This window comes from Nannospalax galili, unplaced genomic scaffold, assembly GCF_000622305.1.
Source record: "Nannospalax galili isolate Female #2095 unplaced genomic scaffold, S.galili_v1.0 scaffold90, whole genome shotgun sequence".
In the NCBI taxonomy this organism is placed as follows: domain Eukaryota; kingdom Metazoa; phylum Chordata; class Mammalia; order Rodentia; family Spalacidae; genus Nannospalax; species Nannospalax galili.
The window spans coordinates 172,504-197,680 of NW_008327604.1; the positions used below are offsets into that span (position 1 = coordinate 172,504).

At 44.7% G+C, this 25,177-nt stretch overlaps 1 pseudogene; it reads right to left on the minus strand.

The window, feature by feature from the left end:
• Positions 1-9,848: 9,848 nt before the first annotated feature.
• On the minus strand, positions 9,849-20,962 carry LOC103734752 (annotated as a pseudogene).
• Between the last annotated feature and the right edge of the window lie 4,215 nt (positions 20,963-25,177).

The window sequence follows — 25,177 nt, forward strand, 5'->3', positions numbered from 1 at the left end:
AGGTGATGAGGGTGTCTGGTCGTTACGTCTTGAACTCTGCACTGCTAACTTGTGCCTGTGGAGACTGGATATTGCAGCCCAACTGCTACGGTATTTTATTCTTTGTCTCTGGTACTATTCTTATCTCTAACCTCCACTAATTAAGATGAATTGAGTGAGTGTTTTTTCTTGTAACTGAGAGTCTGACTAATGTAACAGGATGCTAGATCTGACTTCCCAGTTGCTCCTCAGAATACTTCAACAGATGACAAATGTCCCCACTTCCTCATTAAATGTTGGAGCAAGTATGTGACACTTGCTACGAGATTATGAAGCTTACATTACCAGTAGTCGTCTTTGGAATGTTCCAGGTGAGGGTGAAGAGGGTAAGAGTTCATCCTGACAGTGAGAGGAGGGTTTCCATTATGCTTTTCTGGGGCAGGGAGATCATTCCTCCAAGGAAGGAGCCTTCAGGCTTCTACAGCTGTGAGGACTAGTGGCTGAGGAGTTGGGGACCACTCCACTGGTGTGGGGTTCAAGTCTGGACAGATGAGAACCAGGGCAAGAAGAGGGGCTTAGATTATTTTAGAAGGGTCTTGTGAAGGAGTAAAGCAGATCCAGGATCACATGGCTATAATGAAGTGAGCTGAGGCGATAGGCCTGGTAGCCACTTGGAGCAAGACTCAGTCGTGCGGGTGACTACTGCAGGGTGCTCGTGGGGAGGAGGGTCACCAACAAGAGGAAGAGCTGATGATTGGGGAGTCTGTTACTAATTCCACTGGTGTAGCAAGACTCCCATGTCTCATGTCCCTCCCTCTTCCTCCTTCAACCAAGGGAGGAGCCAGAAAGAGCTGAGGCTCTAGGGAGGAGGCATAGACTATATTGACTACTTCTGGCCCCATCTCCAGCTAGTTTTCTCAGCCCATGAAGCTCCTATCTCTGGGTATGAGGACATTTTCATTGGGTGAGAGTTTGGAAGTGGGCTGTTGGACCACATTAGAACTTTGCCTAATAATTTCCTGTGGCTAGAGAATGGGTGAGCCTAGGGCTAGATGGAGATGGTCTGCACATTGACTTTTGCAGAGATGGTCTTGCTTTGGGCTAATTGAATTCTATACTCCATACAGTGGAACTAGGACAAAGTCTTAATGTCAGTTTAAATAGTTTGTACTGCCTCCTAAATAATTACACATGAACCAATTCTTTAAAAAATAGTTTATTATTTTTATTTTTTATGTATGAGTGTATTGTCTGCATGTATGTAAGTGCACCCATGTCATGCAGTCACACAGAGGTCAGAAGAGGGTTTCGAATTCCCCAGGAACTGGAGTTACGGATGTTTGTTAGCTGCCATATGAGTGCTGGGAATTGAACCTGGGTCCTCTGCAAGAGCAGCCAGAGCTCTTAAACACTAAGTCACCTTTCCAGCCCCACATGAACCAGTTTTAACAAAATCGTGGGTGCAAAATATACATGCTATTAATATACAAACTGATATAAATTCAATCAGTGACCATTTATTAAAACTGGCTGGGTCCAGTCCTAGCTTGGAGGTTTCCTACTTCTGGTTGCGAAAGAATTCATCAGAGATGGTTGTGTTCCCCCTGGTTTAGATGCATCTTCATGTTTAAGTCTGATTCAGTAAGTCTGAGTAGGAACCTAGGAATCTGCATTTTGATACACATCTTGTCTATGAGATCAATTAATAACATCGATCTAGCCATTTGTATAGTACCCCTTCTTGGGAGGCCTAGGCAGGACTGCTGCAGTTTTGAGGCCAGCCTTATCTACACAGGGAGTTCTGGGTCATCCTGGGCTCCCCCAAATGCAAAATTAAAACAAGCAACATCCTCAAACAGCCCCCTCACCAACCAGCACTGCCCATGAAACTGCAGCTCTTACTGTATTGGATCATGTGCTGTTGATTACCACCGAGTTTGCCCATAATCCAGGGTGGTATTGCTCCTGTGGATAAACAAAATTGCCACTTATTCTTTATCACATGATCTATCTAACCCATTCTTACCAAATAAGAAAAGCATGTTTGGGGTTGTTTGATTTGAAACAAGGGGTAAAAGAAATTTAAGACTTCATGAGGGCTGGGTGTGGTGGTCCACACCTTTAATCCTACCACTCTGGAAGCAGAGGCAGGTGGATCTCTGTGAATTCAAGGCCAGCCTGGTCTACATAGCAGGCTCCAGGGAGACCCTCTCACCAAAAGACCAAAAAAAAAAAAAAAAAAAAAAAAAAGACTTTATGAGGAGGAGTGTCCTTTAAAGAAAAGAGCCCTGCCAACTGTTCGCCCACGAACAAGCTGGGTTGAAGGCAGAAACAGCAGGAGTTTATTGATTTAATGATTCAAGCAGTCCAGAGGAGGCCAGGTACTTGGTAACAGAATCTTTATAAAAATATGTGTGGGAGTAACCAGATGTGGTGGCGCACACCTATCGTCCCAGCACTGGGGAGGCTAAGGCAGTAGGATTAAGAGTTTAAGGCCAACCTGAGCTATGTAGCCAGAACATGTTTCAAAAAGGGAGGGGCATTTGAATGGAGAATTTTAATCTTCATTCTGATATTTGCCAGAGAAGTTTAGATCAGGCTCTTGTTTCCTTATCTTCTGAGTTTCTTGAGTGTAATTAGGATAGTGCTGACAGTTTTCATAAGGCGCTGACTTTGGAGACATGAAATATGCAAAAATGAGGGCGTCATGGATTCTGCCACAGTTTCAGAGAGCCACTGAGGCCAGGCAGTGTGTAGCAGGGAAGGTCCTATGAGAAGTCACTGCATGAAGCTGTGATGGTGAAGCATGGGTTGCAGTAGAGACTCCAAGATGTTGGAGATGTCAGAGAAGTGAGACATCTGCTAAGGAGAGCCTCATACAGACAGTGAAACCATCCCAAGAGAGATACATGTTGCAGGAAGTAAAGCTGGAGAAGCAGCTCCATCCTTTGAAACTGAAGGTCCAGATACCAACCCTGGAGCTATATGGTTTGGTATTTGCCTTGCTGGGTTTCAGTCCTGCTCTGTTCTGGTATTTTCTCACTATGGACCCTTTCCTTCCTTTTGGGGTGGAAATGTATAGTCTGTGCCATTGTATGTTGGAAGTATTTTCTTTTTTATTTTGCAGGGAATCACCATTAAGAGTTTTCCTTGAGTCTCAAAAGAAACTTTGGACTTTTGAACAGTGTTGAGTCTCTTATTTAAAACTATGGGGACTTTTGGGGGTGGAGAGATGGCTCAGTGGTTAAGAGCACAGACTGCTCTTGCAGAGGACCCAGGTTCGATTCCCAGCACCCACATTGCAGCTACAAACCGTCTTTAACTCCAGTTCCAGGGGAATCTGAAGCCCTTTTCTGACCTCTGTGGCATTTCACTAAAACCTGGCCCAAGAGAGGGTAATGTGTGCATGTAAATATGATAAAAAGACATTATATACATGTATGGAAACATAATACAATCCATCATTATGTATAATTAATATATGCTAACAAAAACAAAACACCCAACCAAACCACCATATATACACAAAAAGATGTGTTTTTCTATGTGTTCAATGTGTAGAATAAGTGGGACAAGCTAAATCTTATCATAAGATCTTGGACTTTGTTTAAGTATTACATTTCCACATAGTGTGTTGTTTTGTTTTCTTCATAGTTTATTTAGATGACTCAGTGTTCAAGGGTGATAGGATTTCAAAATCACAAGTAATTAGAATAGAAACCAGGGGCTGGGAGATAGCTCAGATGGTAAAGGGCTTGCCATATAAGCATAAGGACCTCAGTCCGAGTCCCAGCACTCATGTAAAAAGCTGGGCATGGTGGCATGTGTCTGTAATTTAAGTTCTGAGGAGGCAGAAACTGGAGAATCCCTGCAGCTTGCTGGCCAACCCATGAAGCCAATCAGTGAGCTCCAGGCTCAGTGAAAGACCCTGTCTAAAAAAGCAAAAACAACATCGGAATTGGGGCTGATGGAATGGCTCAGCAGGTAAAGGTACTTTGCCTTAGAAGCCTAATGACCCAAATTCATGTGCTCCTCTGCATACACACAATAATAATAATAAATAAAAAGGTGGAGAGTGACGGTGGAAGACACCCAGTGTTGACTTCTGGCCTCCATATGCACACACACATTCATGTACAACTGTACTTACATATATACACACACGAACAAGTATGTATACATACACCACACACATACACACACATAGGTAACCTAACACTAAAACACAGGCCATTGGAAAATGGACTAAGTGTGTTTTTAGAAAGCAGAACAGGCTTTTAGTGCTAAATGAGTGGGATGTATGCCAAGCAACAGACTGTGGTCTTAATGTTGGAGTCGCTATTCTTTTTATTATTAATTTGCTAAAGACCCTCAAGTCATAAATATAGATGGAAATCTATGAAAATTTGACGCGTGTACTCAAATTGGGGCAATATATCACCATAGCCAAGATATGGGACAATAGCATAACCTTAAATATTTAACATAATGCTGTTCCATATAATTACATGTGTGGCATTATCTTAATGGGAGCTGATTAATGAGGGTGGTGTAAAGCAAGGGTGAATCTTAGCGCTTTAGATGCTGATGTTCAGAGAGCTCCCTGAAAAGCCATTTTTCTCAAAGCTGTGTTTCTTAAGGATTGTAGAAATGACAATTGTTTTTGCAGTTTCCAGTTCAAGACGCATTTATTCATAATCTCCAGAGAACTCTCCCCTAGTAGACTACAGTAAAACTTAAAATTAATGGTGATGACATTTCAAATCCAATTACTGCCTTCATGCTTTAAATAGTTACCTGCTATCCTCAGGCAAGGGCCTTTCAAGTTTTCCACTTCATTTCTTTCATTTTTCTCCTCCATTTTGTTTCTTACCTGTCATCCCCACCCTGACCGGCTCCTACTCCCTTATAAGCCAGCACCCTACGAGCCTCTTTGTTCTTCCTGTCCTTCCCACGCTGTTCACAGGACCTTACATTCCGCCTCTTCTATCAAGTCTTTCTTCAAAGCCACTTAGTAGGTTCTTTTCAGGAATTTGTGGTGCTGGGATTGAACCCAGGTCTTATGCATGCTGGGCAAGTGCTCTACCACTAGGCTCCACCCTCCCACCCCCAGCAGGCATTTGTTCTAGATAAAGACAAAGTGAAGGGAAAGGAAGAACCTTGAACAAGACCTTGAAAACCTTGAGCAGATACAGGGTGGTCTGGTTTCTTGGACTGTCAACTCCTAGGGCTCTTGTAAGGGAGCACACAGGGACAGACAATTCCTATTACAGGCGCTTTGAACTCACCAGCTAAGTGAGGGTGCCAAGGATCCAAAGAAGCATTTGTCTGGTGTGTAGATGGCAGGTTTCCTTCAGAGGATTTCTCAGTGATGCCTGGAGTCAAGTTCCTGGTGATCCCAGAGCAAGCTGTTTCTCTGAGGCCCCCTAAACATCAGCCATGACATTCTCATACAACTCTCTGAAGTCACAGTGGAAGGGTTTTAAATCATCTGATTGCCCTATTTTGTTTTTGTTTTAAAGCTTATTCTATATTTTAAAAATAATTACAGAAAAATTTAAAGATGTAAATGTGTTATAAAGAAATGGGCTTTTAGCTGGGGATAGCAGTACACTTATTTGTAATCTCAGCACTCTGGAGACTGAGGCAGGCTTCAAGGTTAAGTTCAAGATTAGTTAGGACTAGACAGCAAGAAGCAAGACTCTGTCTAAAAAGCAGCTATGAGTTCCAGGTTTACATTGTAAGAAGATTCTTTAAAATTAAAAAAATTATGTATATGTGTGTATGTCTGCATGTGAGTTTGTGTACATGAGTGCAGTGCTAATAGAGGCCAGAAGAGGGGGTTGTATCCCCTGGAGCTGTTGCGAATCAATCCTCTGGAACAGCAGTACACGCTCTTAACTGCTGAGTCATCTCTCCAGCCCTTGTAAGAAGACTTTTTACACAATAAGTCAATAAGCAGTTAAAATTTTTATTTACTTAAATTTAAATTTATTATTTTATATGTATGAGTGTATTGCCTGCATGTAAGTGCACCCGTGTCGTGCAATGCCCAGGAGGTCAGAAGAAGGCGTTGGATTCCCTTGAACTGGAGTTAAGGACAGTTCTTAGCCCCAGTGTGGGTGCTGGGACCCAAACCTGGATCCTTTGCAAGAGTGGTCAGTGCTCTTAACTGCTGAGTCCTCTCCACTCCCCCCACCAATAAACATTTTTTGGGTTTTTATTTTGTCTTTTTTTTTACTTTGTTTTTTTGAGACAGGGTCTCCCTGTAGCCCCAGCTGGCCTGGAACTCACTATGTAGACCAGGCTGGGCTGGAGCTCATAGTGATTCACCTCCCTCTGCTGGGATTAAAGGCGTGCACCACCACACCTGGGTCAATAAACAGTTTTTACTCAACTAAAAAGGAAATCATTTTTTTAAAATTTTATTTATTATTTTTATTTGATGTGTACGAGTATATTGCCTGCATGTATGTAAGTGCACCCGTGTCGTGCAATGCCACAGAGGTCAGAAGAGGGCTTCGGATTCCCCTGGAACTGGAGTTAAGGATGGTTCGTAGCTGCCATGTGAGTGCTGGGAATTGAACCCGGGTCCTCTGCAAGAGCAGTCAGTGCTCTTAACCGCTGAGCCATCTCTCCAGCCCCTGGAAATATTTTTTAAAGAAACCAATCTTTTTATATTTTATATTGCATTTTAATGCACTTTCTGAAACTGCAGGTTCAGATTTGTCTTGGCATTGGAAGTCATGGCGCTTGGATGGCATCACTCTGAACCCAGGCTTGTCAGTGGGTAGTTTTTCTGCACAAAGGCCTCACCCCACAAAGCCCAGATCTCCTTGCCAGGGTCTCCTGACTTGGATTTCCTCTTACTGTTCCCTTTAAAAATTAAAAAAAAAATTATTTTTACTTATGTGTTTATGTCTGTGTGTCAGTGTGCACACATGCATGCAGGTACCTGTGGAACCCATAAAGGGTGTTGGAGCTGGAGTTACAGGAAGTTGTGAACTGCCCAGTATGGGTGCTGGAAACCAAATTTGGATCCTCTACAAGAGCAGTAAGTGCTCTGACAGCTGAACCAGTCAGTCCACTGTCCCCTTTTTTAATAATTTGCTATTGAGAAGAAAACAGCAGTGGCCATTTTTTGATGTGAAGACGATCTCATCTGTTTTCATTTCCTTTTCTTCAGTTCGTGTGTATCATTCTCTTCATGAGGCCTACAGGAATGAAAAGTATTTCTAGGCTGGTACTATGTTAGGTTTTTGGAGAATAAAAGGAAAGATAGAGGAGTAGGAGACAGGAAACCAGAGCAGACCTGCAACAGGCAAGGAATAGATCTTCCTTTATTCAAAGAAGATACAATGAGAGGTAGAGACTGACTGCGGGAACCAAACTTCTACAACTAGACAAAGAAACTGGGGGTTTTTATAAAAAAGTTGTGAAACACAGGTGCACTTTGTGGGGAGTTGAATTAGTTCCTGGGTTTGGTGTCCTAGAGGGTATTTTCTCAGACAGGTGAGGAGGTATCTATAGCATTAAAGGAGACAGGTGGTATCCACAAACAGTCTCTCAGTCCAGGGAGTGACCAGTTGATAAGGCTTGAGCAAGGCCAGGCTGCCAATTTAGGGCCAGTTAGACACTTTAAGGGATTTATGGCTTTCCATAATGACGCTTGTGGTGCTTCTGTAATTCACACATTCTATCACAGGATGGCTCAGCAAGTAAAGGAGCTTGCCACCAAGCCTGACAACTTCAGGATGCACATGGTGGAAGGAGAGAACTGGCTCTCAGAAGTTGTCCTCTAACCTCCACATGTGTGTACACACACACACACACACACACACACACACACACACACACACACAGAGACACACACACACAAGCAGTCTATGTAATCCCTATTTATGTGAGTAAAAGTACCACTTAGGGCCGGCTGCCATCTGAGGTAGAGCAGAGGCTGCGAGGTCTTGCAGGCACCTCCTAAATCTCCTTTTGTTCTCCTGCCCAAATCTAAACATACACTTTTGATAATAAACAATTGCTTTTTCACTTAGAGATAATTTGTATCTATAGAAATGTCTTCTGAAAAGCAAGTTTGTATCTGTTTAAACTAAACTTTTTCAATAAAGCACTATTTAGATATTTAAACAAAGAAGGAGAAAGAGAAAGGGAAAAAAGGAAGAGAGGGAAAAGGCAGAAAGAGGAAGGGAAGGAAGGGCTGTTGTTGCACCCTTTCCTGGCTTTCCTGGGAGTTCTTGGTGCTTGGCCAAATTGGAGAATCCCTCTGGGGGGCAAAAAGTCCTTCATGGTTGTTAGCAGTGCTCCATGGACAGAGATGCTTTTGTTTGTAAGCTCTGAAGTGCTCTCAGAGAAAGAGAAGATGCCAGTCTCCTCCTGGGTTCCTCTGTTAGTACCTCCTGTGAACACAGAATACCATATTAAGGTTGTAAAGTTAAAATGAGGGGATGTGGACATTCTGTCCTTAAATCCAATAAAATCTATTTAAAACAAGCTTGTCTTCCTCCGTCTATCCACCCGTCTCCTCCCGAAGTTTCTTTCCAGGCTGGGGTTTACATTGTAGTGGACAGGAAAGGCCCAAGACAATTTCCAAATAATCCAACCCCTTTATTCCAATCTCTTTCTTGTTCTTAGTTTTAGGTGTCAAAGCTCTTTAGAGTCTGGAAATTAAAGTTCTTAAGGGAAACAAACTTTCACTAAGATAACTGGCAACTTTCGAATAATTGCTGAATGCCTACTGTAAACTGAGAATGGACTAAGCATGTAGAAAAGCAAATTAAAAACAAAGCCCCATGTTGTTAAGAATCTTACAGACTGGGGGCTGGATAGATGGTTCAGTGGCTAAGAGCACTGGCTGCTCTTCCAGAGGACCCTGGTTTGATTCCCAGCACCCACGTGGTGGCTAACAACTCCAGTTCCAGGGGATCCGATGTCCTCTTCTGGCTTCTGTGAGCTCTACACGACATGGGTGCACTTACATACATGCAGACCAAACACTTACACATAAAATTAAAAAAAAAGAAAAGAATCTTACAGGTTGTGTGTGTGTAAAAATATATTAAACATTATTTAAAACAGCAAAATAAGCTGCTTAATGAGGTTCTATCAGAGTTGATGGTGAGGAATGATAGAGAGACTTAGGTGATGTAGGAGAAAAGGCTAGAAGAGGAAGGAGGTGGGCTCTGGGGACCCAATTTGCTTTTACTGTTGAGAAAGGCAGGGAAACTTGGACTGCACTGATGGGAACCTAATGGCCCACAGAGACAATCTGTGTTGTCCAAAAGACATTTTGTTAAAGACAATAAATAAACTGTGCTCATGCAGGGCCAGATGATGCATCCCTAAAGACACCTCAATCCAGGCTGTCAAGGACAGTGATTAGGCTGTGCTTACTTAGGGCTAAATGATGTAAAGTCTTGAGTTCCCAGCACTTCCCCTCTTTCTCCCAAACCTAGCCAGCACCCCTCATAAGTTCCACTTCAGCTTTGTCTGCTGAGCTTTTAACCTTGCTGTAAACTAGATCTTTGGGGGCAGTATCAGGAAGGGGAAGGAGACTTCTTAGCAACCTTTAGAAATGCGACCCGAGAACCACCAGATCCCACATATAACCATTCTACAGAAATCTAATTGTGACTCTCTCTTAAGGAAGCCCACACTTGTCCTCTCGGATCTCCATTTCTCTCTCTCTCTCTCTCTCTTTCAGCATCTTTCTTTAAATATATTATTTATTATTATTTAAATTTCATGCATTATTTTTATTTTATGTGTATGAGTGTTGGCCTGTGTATATGTGAGTGCACCTGTGCAATGCCTGAGGAAGTCAGAAGAGGGTGTTGGATCCCCTGGAGCTGGAGTTACAGGTGGTTGTTAGCCTCCGAATCCACCTTTGTTTCATTTTTGGCTGTGAAATTCATTTCTTCATCAAAGCAACGGGAATCCTGATTTTGCCCAGATGGTGGTGAGGTTAGGGGCTTGAGTGGAGGGTGTCCTGAGTAGAATTCCTCACAACTGCTGGCATGGTGTGGAGCTATGTTCTCAGCGGCGGTGACAGTGGGAGCATAAATAAACCTGGGCAATGCAGGGAAGGCTTTCCAGAAGACACAGCTTCTCTGGCAGGCGAGGCTGGTACAGTGTGAAGAATGGCTGGGGCAGAAGTGGCAGAGGGTGCCTGAGAAGACAGAATTCATGAGCTGTGTGGAGGAAGAGCTGCTGTAAGGTGGGGTGAGATGAGCTGGAGAAGAGAGATGTCAGAGATAAAGATCATGAAGGCCAAAGGCTGTGCACGCCATGGGAAGGAGGAAAGTTCATCTTATCTTGGAGGAACCTGGGAGGCACCAACATTTCCAGCAGGGAAGTGATACGGTTATATTTTTATGTTGGAAAAGCCATTGTGATGGAAGCAAATAGGAGGGCAGCAGAGAGGGAAGGAAGAGAGGACCAGAGAGGGCCGTTCCGTCAAGGTTTGGAGAGAGACGACGGGGTGGGAATAGAGGGAGGACAGGACAAAGAGGACAGGTCTAAGAAGCACACAGATTTGATGATGATTAGATACGGGGCATGAAAGAGAGAAGTTTCTGGCTCAGTCAGTGACTCTTACCAAGATAAAGAAGACAGAAAGATGAGGGCTGGAGAGATGACTCAGTGGTTAAGAGCCCTGGCTGTTCTTGCAGGGACCTGGGTTTGATTCCCAGCACCCACATAGCATCTGAGAGCCATCTGTAATTCCAGATCCAGGGCATTAAACATCTTCTTAGGACTTCCCGGGCACAGTACACACATGGCACGCTAACATACACACAAGCAAAACACTCATATACATAAAATATAAATAAATAAATCTTAAAAAAATTAAGACAGAAGGAGGAACAGATTCTACTTCGTTTTGGGGGAGCTGGGGAGGAGGGAAGGTGAGTTTGGCCTTGAATGCTGGAGTCTGAGGAGCTCCTGAGACACAAGGTGGGAACTGTTGAGTAGGAAATGGTCCCACGGATCAGAGCTTAGAGGACCATTCTGAGCTAGAGATACTGGTTTGAGAGTTATGCTCGCAGTGGGTGTGTCAGGTCACTGTGAATAGAGGAAGTGAGTGTGGGAGAGAACTAGGAGTAAGGACAGAGCACGGTTGAAAAGAGGGACCCTGGAAGATCACCAGGCTGCGGGCATCCTAATAGCTCTCCCTAAACACCGCAGCTCTTATCTGCCAAGAACAAGGAAATTTTCTAAGACAATCAGAATATCATTTTGCACTCAAAGAACATCCACATTTCTTCATGAATATTACTCAAAATCTTGTCCATACTGAAATTCAACAAAATTGTCCTTTACAGGGGCTGGAGAGATGGCTCAGCAGTTAAGAGCACTGGTTGCTTTTGCAGAGGACCCAAATTTGGTTCCCAGCACTCACATGGTAGCTAACAACTGTTTGTAATTCCAATTTCAGGAGATCCAACACCCTCTTCTGACTGCTGTGGGCATTGCGCAACATGTGTGCACTTACATACATGCTGGCAATACACTCAAACACATAAGATAAAAATAATAAGTATTTAAAACATTGTTCTTTACAGATTATTTTTAAAAAATGGGGCTTCATAGTATGTCTGTTCCCTTTGGTGTCTTAACTCTTGGGCCAGATGCTATTCAGCTTTTCATGAAGACATGTTGGTCATGAAAAAAGTTTTTGTCCAAGATTATAATATAGGATTAACTGGGCCTGTTTCCCATTGGAGTTGGTGTGTGTTTTTTCCACCCTGCCCTGTGCTTTCCCAGCAGCTGAAGCACCTCTAGTCCCTCAGTGTTATCATGAGGTTCAGACCAAACCATCAGGCTGAGGACAATCATTCCGGTTGTAAAAGTAACAGCCATTTGAGGGTTAAGTCAGCCATCTGATAGAATGCAAACCTCAAGGCCAGAATGGCTGCATACAAGAATCTTTTGAAACTGTGCCTGTGACTAATGAGAAGTTAGCAGATTGACCTACCCCAACAAACCAGTACAAAGCAAGCACCTTTAATGGCAAGCAGTCTGGTAACCTCTTAGATCATCGCTGGCTTTCTTCTGCTTTTGAGCTGAAGTCTCAGTAAAGAAGCCCGTCTGTCTTGCTTGCAATACATGGCTCAATTTCATTTCTACTATGTCTGTGTCATAGATCCCATTTCCCTTTAGGGAAAGAGAAAAAGTATAAGGGCTGTTTCCTAATACCGGATTCACTTACAAGTGGCTTATGGAAGGTCTTGGGCATTGAGACCGGACATAGTTCGGCACAACTTTGGTTCTAACCCGCTGTGGAAGTCAAACACAGATGACTGTTCCTGAGTGGTGAGCTTTGTCCTGGCACCTTGTCCCTTTCCCTAGAGGTAACCCGAATTCAGATCTTTGTTCCGATTTGTGCTTATGTGGGTAGATATTTATTAGTATTAATTAATTTATTGGAGTGACCTTTGATTCTTAAATGATCTGAACCACAGGCAGGAAAAGGGAGGCCTCTGGGCCACAGACTCTGGGTGTGGAATTTGAACGCTTATGCTTTTCAGCTCAGCCTTGGGTGCTTTAATGTGGCCATCTGCAAGAGTGAATATGTTTCTGCTTATGGTACAGGGGTGGCGTGTGCTGACATTTTTCAGAGATACTATAAGGACTGACTGTTTGATGTTTTATTAGTAAAGGAAGAACTGGAAGCTTGTAAACCATAACTGTGACCTGAGTGTTGCTGGACTGCAATTGTGGAATAACTGGTTTCAGGAAGAAAAGTCCGAGTGGTACTGCTTAGAGGCTCTTGTGGGTGACACTCATATCAGAGAGTGCTTTGATTTTAAGACATTTTTGATAAAAGGGAATATATAAATGTGTACATATTTTAATATTTTATTTATTATTTATTTTATCTGTATGAATGCATTGCCTGCATGTATGTAAGTATACCCCTGTCATGCAATGCCCCTGGAGGTCAGAAGTGGGCATTGGATTCCCTGGAACTGGAGTTACAGATGGTTATTAGCGGCCATGTGGGTGCTGGGAACTGAACCTGGGTCCTCTTCAAGAGCAGCTAGTGCTCTTAACTGCCAAGTCATCTTTCCCCAGCCATATCCACCCCCTGCCCCCCTTCTAAGACAGGGTCTTACTATGCAGCTCTGGCTGGCCTAGAACTTGCCATGTAGACTAGTCTGGCTTCAAACTTGTGCTGAGATTATAGGCATGTTCCACCACACCTGACTTTCATATATGCTTGAAGCCTTCTGTACTTCTGAAATTCCCTTTAAAACGTAATAATGATGCCAGGCACTATCTTTAATTACAGCACTTGGGAGGCAGAGGCAGGTGGAGCTCTGTGAGTTCAAGGCCAGCCTGGTCTACATAGTAAGTTCCAGGCAAGCTTGGGAAACACCCAAACACACACAACTCTCCCAAATCCCAAAACAAAACAATAACAACAGAAGTAATAATGACCAATGATTAAGCTACCTGGGATTTATCTGTGCTTTTCAAAAAGCATTGTATTCATTTTGTTCTTTTTTTAATTTTAGAAATTATGGTTAAAATTTATGTGACATGAAACTTGCTGCTCTATCCCCCTTGATGCGTGCAGCAGAGTTAATGTGCACGCTGTCATGGAATCACCATGGTCAACTTCTCCTGAGTTGACTGACTTCTATAAAAATAAAGTGAATAGCATTTGGGAGGCAGAGGCAGGCAGATCTCTGTGAGTTCAAGGGCAGCCTGGTCTATATAGTAAATACTGAATTCCAGGACAGCTGGGGCTACAGGGAGACCATGTCTCAAAAAGAGCCCCCCCGCCAAAAAAGTGAAGATCTGTTTGTTGGGTTGGTACAATAATTTCCCCAGAGCAGAAAGCTGAGGGATCATATCTTCAAGCAGGCACAGGAATCAGAGAGAGAAATTGGAAATGGGTAAGGCTCATGCCCAGGCCCAGAGAAGAGTTTTTCCAGCAAGGCCACACCTCTTAAACCTCCCAAAACAGAGCCATCAACTGGGGCCAAGTATTCAAATACTTGGAGCCTGGGGGGGGGGCGGCATTCCTCATTCAAACTACAATGCCTCACTTCCTAGTTGAAATCAACTTACCTTTCCCATTGGGAGTCTCCTTTGTCCTATGTAATCTGAGAGACGCAGAGGGAGGAGGTGGTGGTGTTCAGTTAGAAAATTTAGCATTAGAATTCTGATGTTTTCCACCTTGTTCCCCCAAGATTTCCTCTTTGGCACCATATGAAAGAAAAATATCTTCTCCATAATGATTTGCTCAACACTTTCCCTAAGGACCTGCGTGTTCCAAATATGACTTAATCCTTACTGACCCAATTTTGTCAAAGTATGCTGGTGACAGATGTTAAAAATCTTACAGGGTGCAGCTGCAACAACATAAAGCATAACACCAAAGGCTCACATAAACAGAGAAGATGCCCGAGTCCTTCTTTAGTGGACTGGGTTGTTTTTCCCTTTGATATGAGGATAAAGGTTGACCCTGTATATTTGTGGAGGAAAGTTCCTATGAGGTTATCCAGTGGTTCTGCCAAAGAAGGAAATGGGTTTCCTTCTCAGTAATTAAAAAGGCCTTTGCAGGGCTGGAGAGATGGCTCAGAGGCCAAGAGCACTGGCTGCTCTTGCAGAGGACCTGGGTTCGAGTCCCAGCACTCACATGACAGCTAATAACCATCCATAACTCCAGTTCCAGGGGAATTTATTGCCTTCTTCTGACTCCTTGGGCATTGCAGACACAGGTGCACTTACTTACATGCAGGCAATACACTCATACACATAAAATAAAGATAATAAATACAATATTTTTAAAAGTGGTCTCTGCAAATGCATTCAAGGCCACGGGTCTTGTGGAGCACCTTAGAGAGGGCCAGGGAAGCCCACTGCTGGGCACCTGTCTGCTTAGTTAGCCATTCCCTACTTCCGACACCATGTTGGATAGGGCACCTCTTTCCCATGTCTAAGCTCCTTTTTGCAGTATGAGAAGAATTGGGAGGGGTGGAGAAGGGGACCTGGTTGCTCACCATTCAGATAGACTCACAAGAAATGCATAAGGAAGTCCTGGACTTACACTAGCAAAGAAAGTTTGGAGAGAAAGAACAAGAGATTGGTCAGTGAGTAAACTCGCTAAGCGCCAGTTTGTCCATCCAATTTTTTTCCTCCTTTTCTCTCACTTCTCTTTCAGCCTTTTTCTCTGTCTTATAAGTCATCCTCTGTGTGCCTTGGAATATCTGCTTCTTTCTGTTTTGTTTCTTTGTGCATATTGTGAGCTCCAACTGGGTATCATGTCTTATGCTAGATAAAGAATGTCTAAAGGCAAATAGGACACCGGGAAACATAATAGTAACAGTAGTAATTAACACGATTGCTAGTTGCATAGCATTTGCTGGACTCTACAGCAATAACTTTTAAACCATAATCACAGTATATCCTCACAATAGCTCCTTCCTTGTATGGTAGCACCACACATTTGACAGACAAGAAAACTGTGTTGTGGATCGTTATGTAGCTTGCAAGACGAAGAAGTTTCTGATGTATGAGTCCGTAGTCTTCATTGCTAACCTCTATTCTTCTTTAGCTGGTAACTTGAATTCTTTGAACTTCAGACTTCCATTGGAGTGCTTTATGTCAAACAAATCTAGGTTATCAATCTATTTCAGGTCTAGACAAGAATGTGCAGCTCCGAAATCTAATTGAAGTATGCATATGTGAGTATGTGTCTGAGAGAGACTGAGATAGTGACACAGACAGAGGTGAGAAGATGGAAAGGGCTAGACATACTGAGACATGTACAACCTTGAGTTGGGGGGGGAGGAGCCAGGATATAGGCAGGTAGGTGACTGATGTAAAAATTTGTGCTGCAGAGAGGTGGGGTCATAATGACCCTATCTTGTTCATCCCCTCTGCAAATCAAGTACCATTTTCAAAACACACAGAGCTTCATTGTTGGTGTGTTTGCTGACACGGGTCTGTGTGCTCAGGATGGCTTTCTCTTCCGTCAATGTACATCTGCCACATGGCTTACTTCGTCTCCTATGAGCCCAGAGCACTCTGGAAACACTTGTTATGGTAGTTACTAAATCTGCCTAACTAGGAGCCTGGGGATCCGCTCACCCCGGGAAGCTATGAGCTCGGTGCAGCTGGCAGTGTCTAGTTTGCTTTGTGCTCTTCTCAGGGGGCAGAGCCCCTGATGATGGGAGGTCAGGGACCCAGAGCTTCCTGCCCTTTGCTGCGTTTCAAAGCTTCTTTTCCTTTGCTAAATGGTTAACCAGGAGGGCCTGGCCAGCACAGCTTTGACATTTCCATCCCTCAGCAATCGACAGGACATAGGTGTAGATTAGGTACTGTTTGTGCTTTTGTGGTGTTGAAGGTGGAGCCAGGCCCTCATGAATGCCAGACAAATGTTCTAGCATTGTTACAGTAACCCTGGTCCCTGACAATTAGTTCTCTTGTTCTTAGATTCTTGTATTGTGTCACACAGATATTTGCAGGTTAGTTACTTTGAAGAGCTGCTGGCGAGGATAGAGGAAGTCTGAACCGCAAATGAGATCAGAAAAATTGTTACTGGATACAGTCACAGTCAGTCAACTTGGATTGTGATATGGGAGGCAGGTCACCTCAAGAGGTGTTTTTCAGCCTAACTGTGGCAAATCTTGTTCTGTTCATCCTATAGAATGTGGCAGATCTCAACTGTACACCTGGACTCTTAAAATGTTGAATTTTCTTTCTTTTTTTTCTTTTTGCAGTGCTGGGGATGGAACCCATAAGATGTTGAATCTTTAATGAGACAAAACTTTGAAGTCTGATAAACTAGTATCTAATTATTCATTAATATCGATTAGGATAAAGGAGATTGCGGCAAAGCCCTATGGGCTGATGTCTCAACATTTCCCACCTGCTTCTCATTTTTGGGCCAATGATTTCATCTAATTAATTATTAATTTGTTGTGGGGCTGGGAATTGAACTTGGGTCTGGTGCACGTTAGACCAGCACTCTACCACTGAGTTACCTCTCAATCCCTAACTTATGAAAAAGGGAAGACTTAAGATATTTGGACCAAAATATCCCAGAATACCAGGAGTTTAGGGCAGGTGGTAGGGAAATGCTTACTGAACAATCTGAGCTAAACATACTCCTGACAATAGGGTGCCACTTCAGGCATCTTGGGAGGTGGTGAGCCAGGCATTGAAATGAGTGGAAAAGCAAGTTTCTTAGGGCCCAAAGTTGAATTTTCTTTAGACCCCACAATTGTGTTGCTCCATAACTTTGTGTATCTGGATCCCAGGCTGATTCAGATTCTGGCCAGGGCTTTAATTCCTGGACCCACCGTGGACACTGGACAGGTGGTGACCCTGGGGCTCCGACTGCTAGCTGGTCTTCCAAGAGCCACACTCTGGTGTGGGCTTTCATGTGATCTGTCGTCCCTTATGATCACCAAGGAAACATTATGAGACTCTTCTGCCCTTGACTATGGAAAATTCCATATTGAGTTTGGGATTTGCTGAAAATGAGTTTTCCTCTCTAGTTTAAGCTCATTTTTTGGTAACGAATTCTAGAAATGATCCTGAGAGTGTCATGGTAAGCCCAGCTTTGGGTCTTCATTTAGCCGCAGTATAAATGATCACTTCCATGCCTTTATCCATGGTACTTGTGTTTTCTGTGAAAATACAAACCAGGAGCCACTGCTGTGTTCATGAGGACTGTGAGGAGGAGCCCAGCCAGGATGCTCTGGGTGGTGGCTCATCTGTTCATGGTGAGTGTGTGTGTGTGTGTGTGTGTGTATGTGTGTGCATGTACAGTCAACTGTTCCAACTAGTTTTTATTGCTATTTGGTATAGAAGTTAACAGAAAACTTTACAGAATTGTAGTTTTCCTGTCTCTGTTCCTTACTTGCTCTGTGTATACCACAGCTTATGTCAGTAACTTTCTCAAAGGACCAACTAAAGTTTAATTCTGTGGAAAGGATACACTGCCTTCAGTGAAGACCTTTTTCTCAAAGTGGAAAATCAAGTGTTTTTTTTTTTTGTCATTTGGTTGATAATGTGCATTTCCAATTAAATTCTCATAGCTTCTATAGGTATTGATATGATACAAGCCTCTTTCCTTCAAGTGCTGGGCTGACTGCTGTGTGTCCTGCCAGTCCCCAGGTGTACAGAGGTCCTGAGGTGCTGTAGGGCTTCTGCATGGTCAACACACTGGGTGCCACCTCTGCCAGGCTCAGGAACCTGGCTTTAGGGGGCAGTATGGGCAGCAGGCACACACACTGCGGTAAGAGCGAGCTCCTGACCACGTGGTACCTGGGGAGCTGGAAGCTGCTTTCTGCTGTTGGGTCCAGGATGCTCTGTGTCTAGGGCCACTGCGCTGAGCTCCAGTCTTTCGGGAAGCGGCTCCTTGAACTCTGCTGTGGTAGTGTTAGCACTTGGATGGTAGAAATAGTCTCTTACTTCTGGCGCCCAGGAGCAACTGCTCAACGGAGCCGTTGCCATTACTGTTGCCGAGGGGAGACTGAGAAGGGGCAGCTGTCAGGGGCTTCAGCTTCTGCTCCGGTGGCTTCACCCTCTCCACAGCAGAAGAGAGCTGCCTTTGGGGAACAGTTACAACGGCTGCTGCCTGGTGGCCCCGGGGCCTCCTGCACTGGGCTGTGAACTGTACGACTTCGGGTTACTGGGGCTAAAGTGCTGGAGTCAGACCCTAAAGTCTGGCGGGCTTTGCCTGGCCCTGAAGGGCCTTACCTTCTCTCGTGCCAGGGACTTGGGTGCAGGGAAGGCGGCCTTGGCCTTGGGCTTCTTCAGACTGGCCCAAAGTGGCACTTCCTTCCCCAGCAGGCAGGAGGGCAGCTGGTAGGCCGGCTCCTCAGCACAGACTTGCTCCTGCAGTTCTTCAGCTAGTCGGGGTCGTACTTGTGCTCCAGAGTCTGGTGCATCGTCAGAACTTCTGGGTGAAAGGCTTTGAAGGTACAAAAGGGGCAGGTGATGGTGGGGATGAGACTCTCGCTCAGACAGATGGTGGAACAAGCCTGCAGGGCTCTGAGGGACAGACTCAAAGACCTGTCCTGGCACTGGTCATCTTGGGTGCTGTCTCCTTGCTTTATAGGAAGGGCTGCTGGCCTGAGGCTGGACTGCTGGTCGTTTTCAACACGTCCAGACAAGCAGGGGCTCTTCCTTACTTTCTCGCCATCCTCGGTTGCATTTTTACCCAAATCCTGAGTTTCCCTGTGTGCTGGTGAGAGTATAGTAAGATAGAGGCTCTCCTTAGGTTGCTTGGCAAGGGGGTCGCTTTTGGCATCTTTGGAATCGTCAAAAAACCTCTTAAAATTTTTGGTCTCAATGCTGTTGGTTAGCAGAGCATCTTCCATCTCCTTATTTTTTAAAAAATATTTTATTTATTATTTTTATTTTATATGTATGAGTATTACCTGCATGTATGTGAGTGCACCTGTGTTGTGCAATGCCCCGGAGGTCAGAAGAGGGCTTCGGAGTCCTCTGGAACTGGAGTTAAGGGTGGTTTGTAGCCACCATGTGGGTGCTGGGAATTGGACCCAGGTCCTCTGCAAGAGCAGTCAGTGCTCTTAACTGCTGAGCCATTTCTCCCGCCCCCACCTCCTGGTTTTTACCTTCATTCTTGATTGGACAGGATGCTTGTCTTGGTGGTGTCTCTCTAAGTGATAGCTCAGAGGTGTCTTCTGGGCTGCCGCATAGACACAGAAGTCACTTATACAGCTTTTCACCTGCATGAATTCCGAGATGAATACTGAGGTAGGAACTGGAATGGAAAAAAAACTTCCCACAGTAACTACCCTCTGGAGGATGGAAGATGCTTTACCGTTCCTCCCTCGTCATTTTTATCGAATGGAGCCCTTCAGGGGGCCCATCTTCAGACCCGTCTTCGGAACCTATTTCTTGCTCCACGGCTGCACTGTCATCCCCTGTGGTGACTGACTCTGCGGAGCATGTCCTGGGCTGCCTCCCACCCACAGATGTGCTGGGCGACTTGGGCTTTCCATCCCAGAAGGCACTTCAGCATTGGCGTGTCTGGGCCTTTATGTCTTGCGAGAAGCTGGACAACTGTTTCTGTTTGCTTTGGTCTTTCTAGAACCTTCCTCCTTAGGCCCGCTCCAAATCTCTCCAAACCTCGCTGAACATGGATCGTCATTGTTCGTGCTCCCTTCTTGACCGGACTCTCTCACCACTTCTTGGGTTGATGGTGACCTTGCCTTCGGTAGCAGCTGCCACGCCTCAGGTGGTGAGTGGCTGGAGCTGAGGTATGGAGGGTCTGCTTGTGGTCTCGGCCTGGGATTTGGGTTTCAGGTTCAAAAACTGCAGCAGCTCTTCGCTCGGAGACGCCGGACCAGCTGGCTGGGCATCCCGGGGTGCGCTGCTGGCAGAGGAGGTGGTTTCTTTGTGCGTCCTGCTCTGCTCAATCAGGCTCTCCGGAGGGAGGAGGAAGCCACGGACCGTGCAGATCTTGCTGCGCGCGGCGGGACCACGTCGTTGACAGAGACGGCTCTCCAGGCCCTGCTGCAGCTGGCTCCTGGTGCCGTTGTGTGTCCGCATGCGGCTCTTCGGGAACGGCTCCTTGAATCTCCTCCCGCACGCGCTGCACCCATAGGTAAAGGAGTCCGTGTGCTTCTTCCCGGGGAGCTCGACGCTGAGAGCTACTCTGACCGTCCGCCCACACATCGTTTTCTTAGCCGTCCTTTTCCCGCGCTGGCTCTGCTCCCACCTGACTTTTATCAAGGGGACTGAGACATTCGGCTTGCTCACAGAGGGTGGGCCGTGCTGCATGAGCGCGTGCTGAGGGCTTCTGCATGGGTGAACGTCTGGTTGCAGTCCTAGGGCAGGAGGCCTTCCGTGGGGATGATGTTCTGGGCGGCCCGGCCCTTGATGGACACGGCATCGTTCACTTCACCCGGGTGCCTAGAGAGCAGCTGACGACTTCCGGCCCATCCATTTACAAGAGCAGGGATAGAGTTGGCATGTGTCCTGTCACTTTAGGGTCAGTTATAAAGGAAAATTCAAGCGTCTCTCCAGGAATTTCTGGAGCTGGAATAGGGCCACTTGTCAAGACTTGTCTCTCAAATCAACAACAGCCCTGGGCTTCAAAAATAGAACAGGTATTTGTCGTAAAGTTCGAAAGGAAGTGTGTATTCCTCTAACTTATCCTCCGACTTTCAGGAAAGCTCAGTGATGGAGAGGGCCCTTGGGTCTTTCTCTAACAGGCATCCAGGCTACCCAGGGCCTTGATTCAAATGTGAATCAGCATGAAAGTTCTAGTTCTCTCTGTCTTGGTTGGGTGAGTGGCTCAGTTGAGAAGAAGGTAGTCTCAGCAACGTGAGGACAAGGGATTTCCAGAATCTTCCCTCGAGGAAGTCAGATGAGAGCCTACTTGGCAATGCTGGATCTGATTGTGATTTTTTTTTTGTTTGTTTTGATTTTTGAGACAGGGTCTCCCTGTAGCCCCAGCTGGCCTGGAACCTGTTATGTAGACCAGGCTGATCTCCATCTCACTGAGATCTGCCTGTCTCTACTTCCCGAGTGCTCAAATTAAAGGGGAGGGCCACTACTACTGTGTGTTTTTAAGTTAAAAAAAAAAATGGGCGCTAGGAGCCAGGTGTGGTGGTGCATAACTTTAATCCCAGCACTTGGGAAGCAGAGGCAGGTGGATCTCTGTGAGTCTGAGGCTAGCCTGGTCTACATAGTGAGTTCCAGATCTGTTGGGGCTAAAGGGACACCTTGTCTCAAAAAGACCGAAAAAAAAAAAATTGGGTGCTGGAAAGATAGCTCAGTGGTTAAGAGCATTGGCTGCTCTTGCAGAGGAACTGGGGTTCAGTTCCCAGCACCCACATGACTGCTGACAATCATCTGTAATTCCAGTTCCAGGGGATTCGACATCCTCTTCTGACCTTTGTGGGCATTGCATGCACAGGTATACACACAGGCAAAACACTCACATATATAAAATAAATCCAAAAAAACCACATATACTTGTTTGTGTGTGAGGATGTGGGGGGGACTCAGAGGAGGACTTAACCACAGTCGGTTCCTAGGCTGGAGCTCAGGCCATCATGCTTAGTGAAACGCACCTTCACCATCTCACCAGCCCCGATATTTTTTCACTTATAAGCCATCTATTGAGGTTAAACATACTACAGAGCTAGGTAAATTGACTGAGACAAAAAGCATCTCTAAATCTTGCTGATTTAAGCTCTGAATCCATACTTTGGTTCTCCAGGTTCCTTGAGCCCTCGGGGGTAAAAGGAACCAACCCTTCCCGAAGTCCTACTTCTGTACACACAAGGGGGAACACAAGGGGGACGGACCCGGGCGCCAGGCTCCCAGCACTCAGACCACAGCCATGCCACTTGTCCATGGCTTGACTGGGCAAGCCAGTTAGGTTCTCCAACCCTAGAGAAGCTCATCTGTGATAATTACACACACCTAGGGCACCACAGCAAGGTGCCTTTGAGCAACTGTAGGCAGGGCCTGGAGGAGTACCCCAAGACAGTGTTTTAGAAAAGGAGAGTCCTCCTCTACTTCCCTGCTTGGGGTTCAGCAGTATCCCACCTGCAGAAAGGTGGATGCCCAGTGGAAGAAGGGTACCCAAGGCCGTTCAGTAACTCATGATTTAGGGCAGTTCTCTTTAGGGCACTTGAATGAGGGCTTGCACATACACATAAAACAAAGATCCTGTGCCTGAGCAAAATAATAATTGTACTCTTATATTTTGGTGAACAGGAAATTGCACTGGGCGTGTGATTAATGATTTGGTTATGAGTGGGCCAGATGGAAATCCTGGAACTCTGGTTGATGACAGAACAGGGAGTCATAAAACACAGAGGACATTTTATTCGTGTTTTCCCGAATGCCTGCCCTGGAACATTGAACCCATAAGGCTCTCTGAGATAAAAAGAGTCCCAGGTCAAAAAGGGGTAGAAACAGCAGGGCTAAGAATGTAACTTTATTATATTGAAGCCTCTTCCCCCAGAACAAGAATTCTAGTAGTAACCAAACTTAGGAATTCAGCGTTTTTAAGCTCATTTGAATAGGTGGCTCCTATTAAAATCCAGGGAGCAAAGGGTGGGAAATGCAGTCTGGAACATTTGGGTGTGCTGTTAAGGTTGGTTAGGTTTGAGTTGCGAGTATATTTTCTTGGACAATTGTTAAGAGAGAAGTAGAACAGATGGAAATTATCTGGCAATGTGGGTAGTTTTTAATCTCTACTAAAATTTTTCCTCATTGTTGGGGCTGGAGAGATTGGCTCAGCGGTTAAGAACACTGGTTGTTCTTGCAGAAGACCCGGGTTTGAGTCCCAGCACCCACATGGCAGCTAACAACTGTTGTAACTCCAGTCCCAGGGGATCCGATGGCCTCTTCTGTCCTTTGAGGGCATTGTATGACATGGCATTGCTGCACTACATGCAGGCAATATACACATAAAATAAATATAATAAATAAAAAGTCCTCATCTCTTTTTTTTTCTTAAAACAGGGTCTTTCTATGTAGCCTAGGCTGTAATCTACCTTCTAATTGCTTGGATTATAAGCATGTGCCACTATGCCCTGCACCTGAACTTATTTTGTATTGTAAAATATTTCAAGTATACTGTAAAAGTTGAAAGATTATTACAATGAGCTATCATACTCTAATGTGCTTCAGAGTCAAGAATTGACCAGCTAGCCTTAACAGTCATTAACATTTTGCTTTGTTTCTCTATGTTTTGTTTTCTTTTGTTGCTGTTGAAACAATTGAAAGGTAAATATATTAAGATACGTAACTTCTTAGTATTCAGCACCCATCACTTAAGAATACAGATGTTTGTTTAAAGAACCATAATGCTACCGTATCTAAGAAAGTTAACTGTATTAGTTACTTTTCTGGTTATTGTGACCAAATAGCTGACAAGAAGCAACTTTAAGGGAGGAAAGATTTATTTTGGCTCATGGTTTTGGAGAAACAGTTCATCATAGTGGAGAATGCGCTGTGGCAGAGTGCCTGGAACGTGCTCACATGGGGCAGAGCGGGAAGCAGAGAGAATGGAACACCTGTGCTCAGCTGCCTTCCTTCCTTTTTCCGTTGTATTCTATTCTAGACCCCAGGCCAAGGGAGTGCTGCTCACATTCAGGATGGGACTTTCTTCCAGAGTTAATCTTCTCTGGAAAAACTCCAACACTCCCAAAGGTGTGTCTCCCTAATGCCCTAGGTGTTTCTTAAAAATATCTTATTTATTATTTTTAGTTTTTTTAATGTGTATGAGTGTATTGCCTGCATGTATGTAAGTGCACCAGTGCTGTGCAGTACCAAAGGAAGTCAGAAGAGGGCATAGGATCCTCTGGAACTGGAGTTACAGACAGTTGTTAGCCCCCGTGTGGGTGCTGGGAATTAAACTTCGGTCCTCTGCTAACTCTTAACCGCTGAGCCATCTCTCCAGCTCCCCTAGGTGTTTCTTAATTCAATCAAATTGACAGTTGACACTAGATATCATACCACCTAAGATTAAGTTAAAAAATTTAAATTTAAATTTCTCCAGTTGTCTTACAAAATATCTTTTTATTTGTTTGCTTTTGTTTGTGAGGCAAGGTCTCTGTAGTCCTGGCTGGCCTGGAACTCAACACAGTTCTTCCTGCCTCTGCATCCCCATGGTTAGGATTAAAGGCATGTGTCACCATGCCCAGCACAAAATATCTTTATCATTGTTTTTACACCTTAATGTATCCAATACATTATTTAACATAGAATTGCTCATCCCTGCTCCTCAGTGACCTTGGCTTTTTGAATCCAGGCTGGTCTTACAGAATGTCCCACATTCTAGCATTTTCTGTCTCCTCATGCATGATGTTAATTTGCTCCCTAACTCAGCCATTATTGACCCTGAAGCACATTAGAATTGCCTGTCTCATTGAATCAGCCTTACAAGGGAAGGGTAATAATTGGACCATTCTATCCCCACTGGAAGTTACTTGAATAAAACTTAAAGCATGGAAAAGAAAATATAAATCCAAGAGTTTTATTGTAATCCAATTAAGTTAGAATTACTTGGGAAGTAGACTCACACAGCTGTAATTCCAAGGTTCCCTAGGTGGTTCTAACATGAAGTCAGCGTTAACACAAAGGACAGCTCTCATGCTAAAGGGAGCAAGAGTTGCCCTGAACGACAAGTTCCATTGTGGAGGTGGTTACATGATTTTTATAGTCA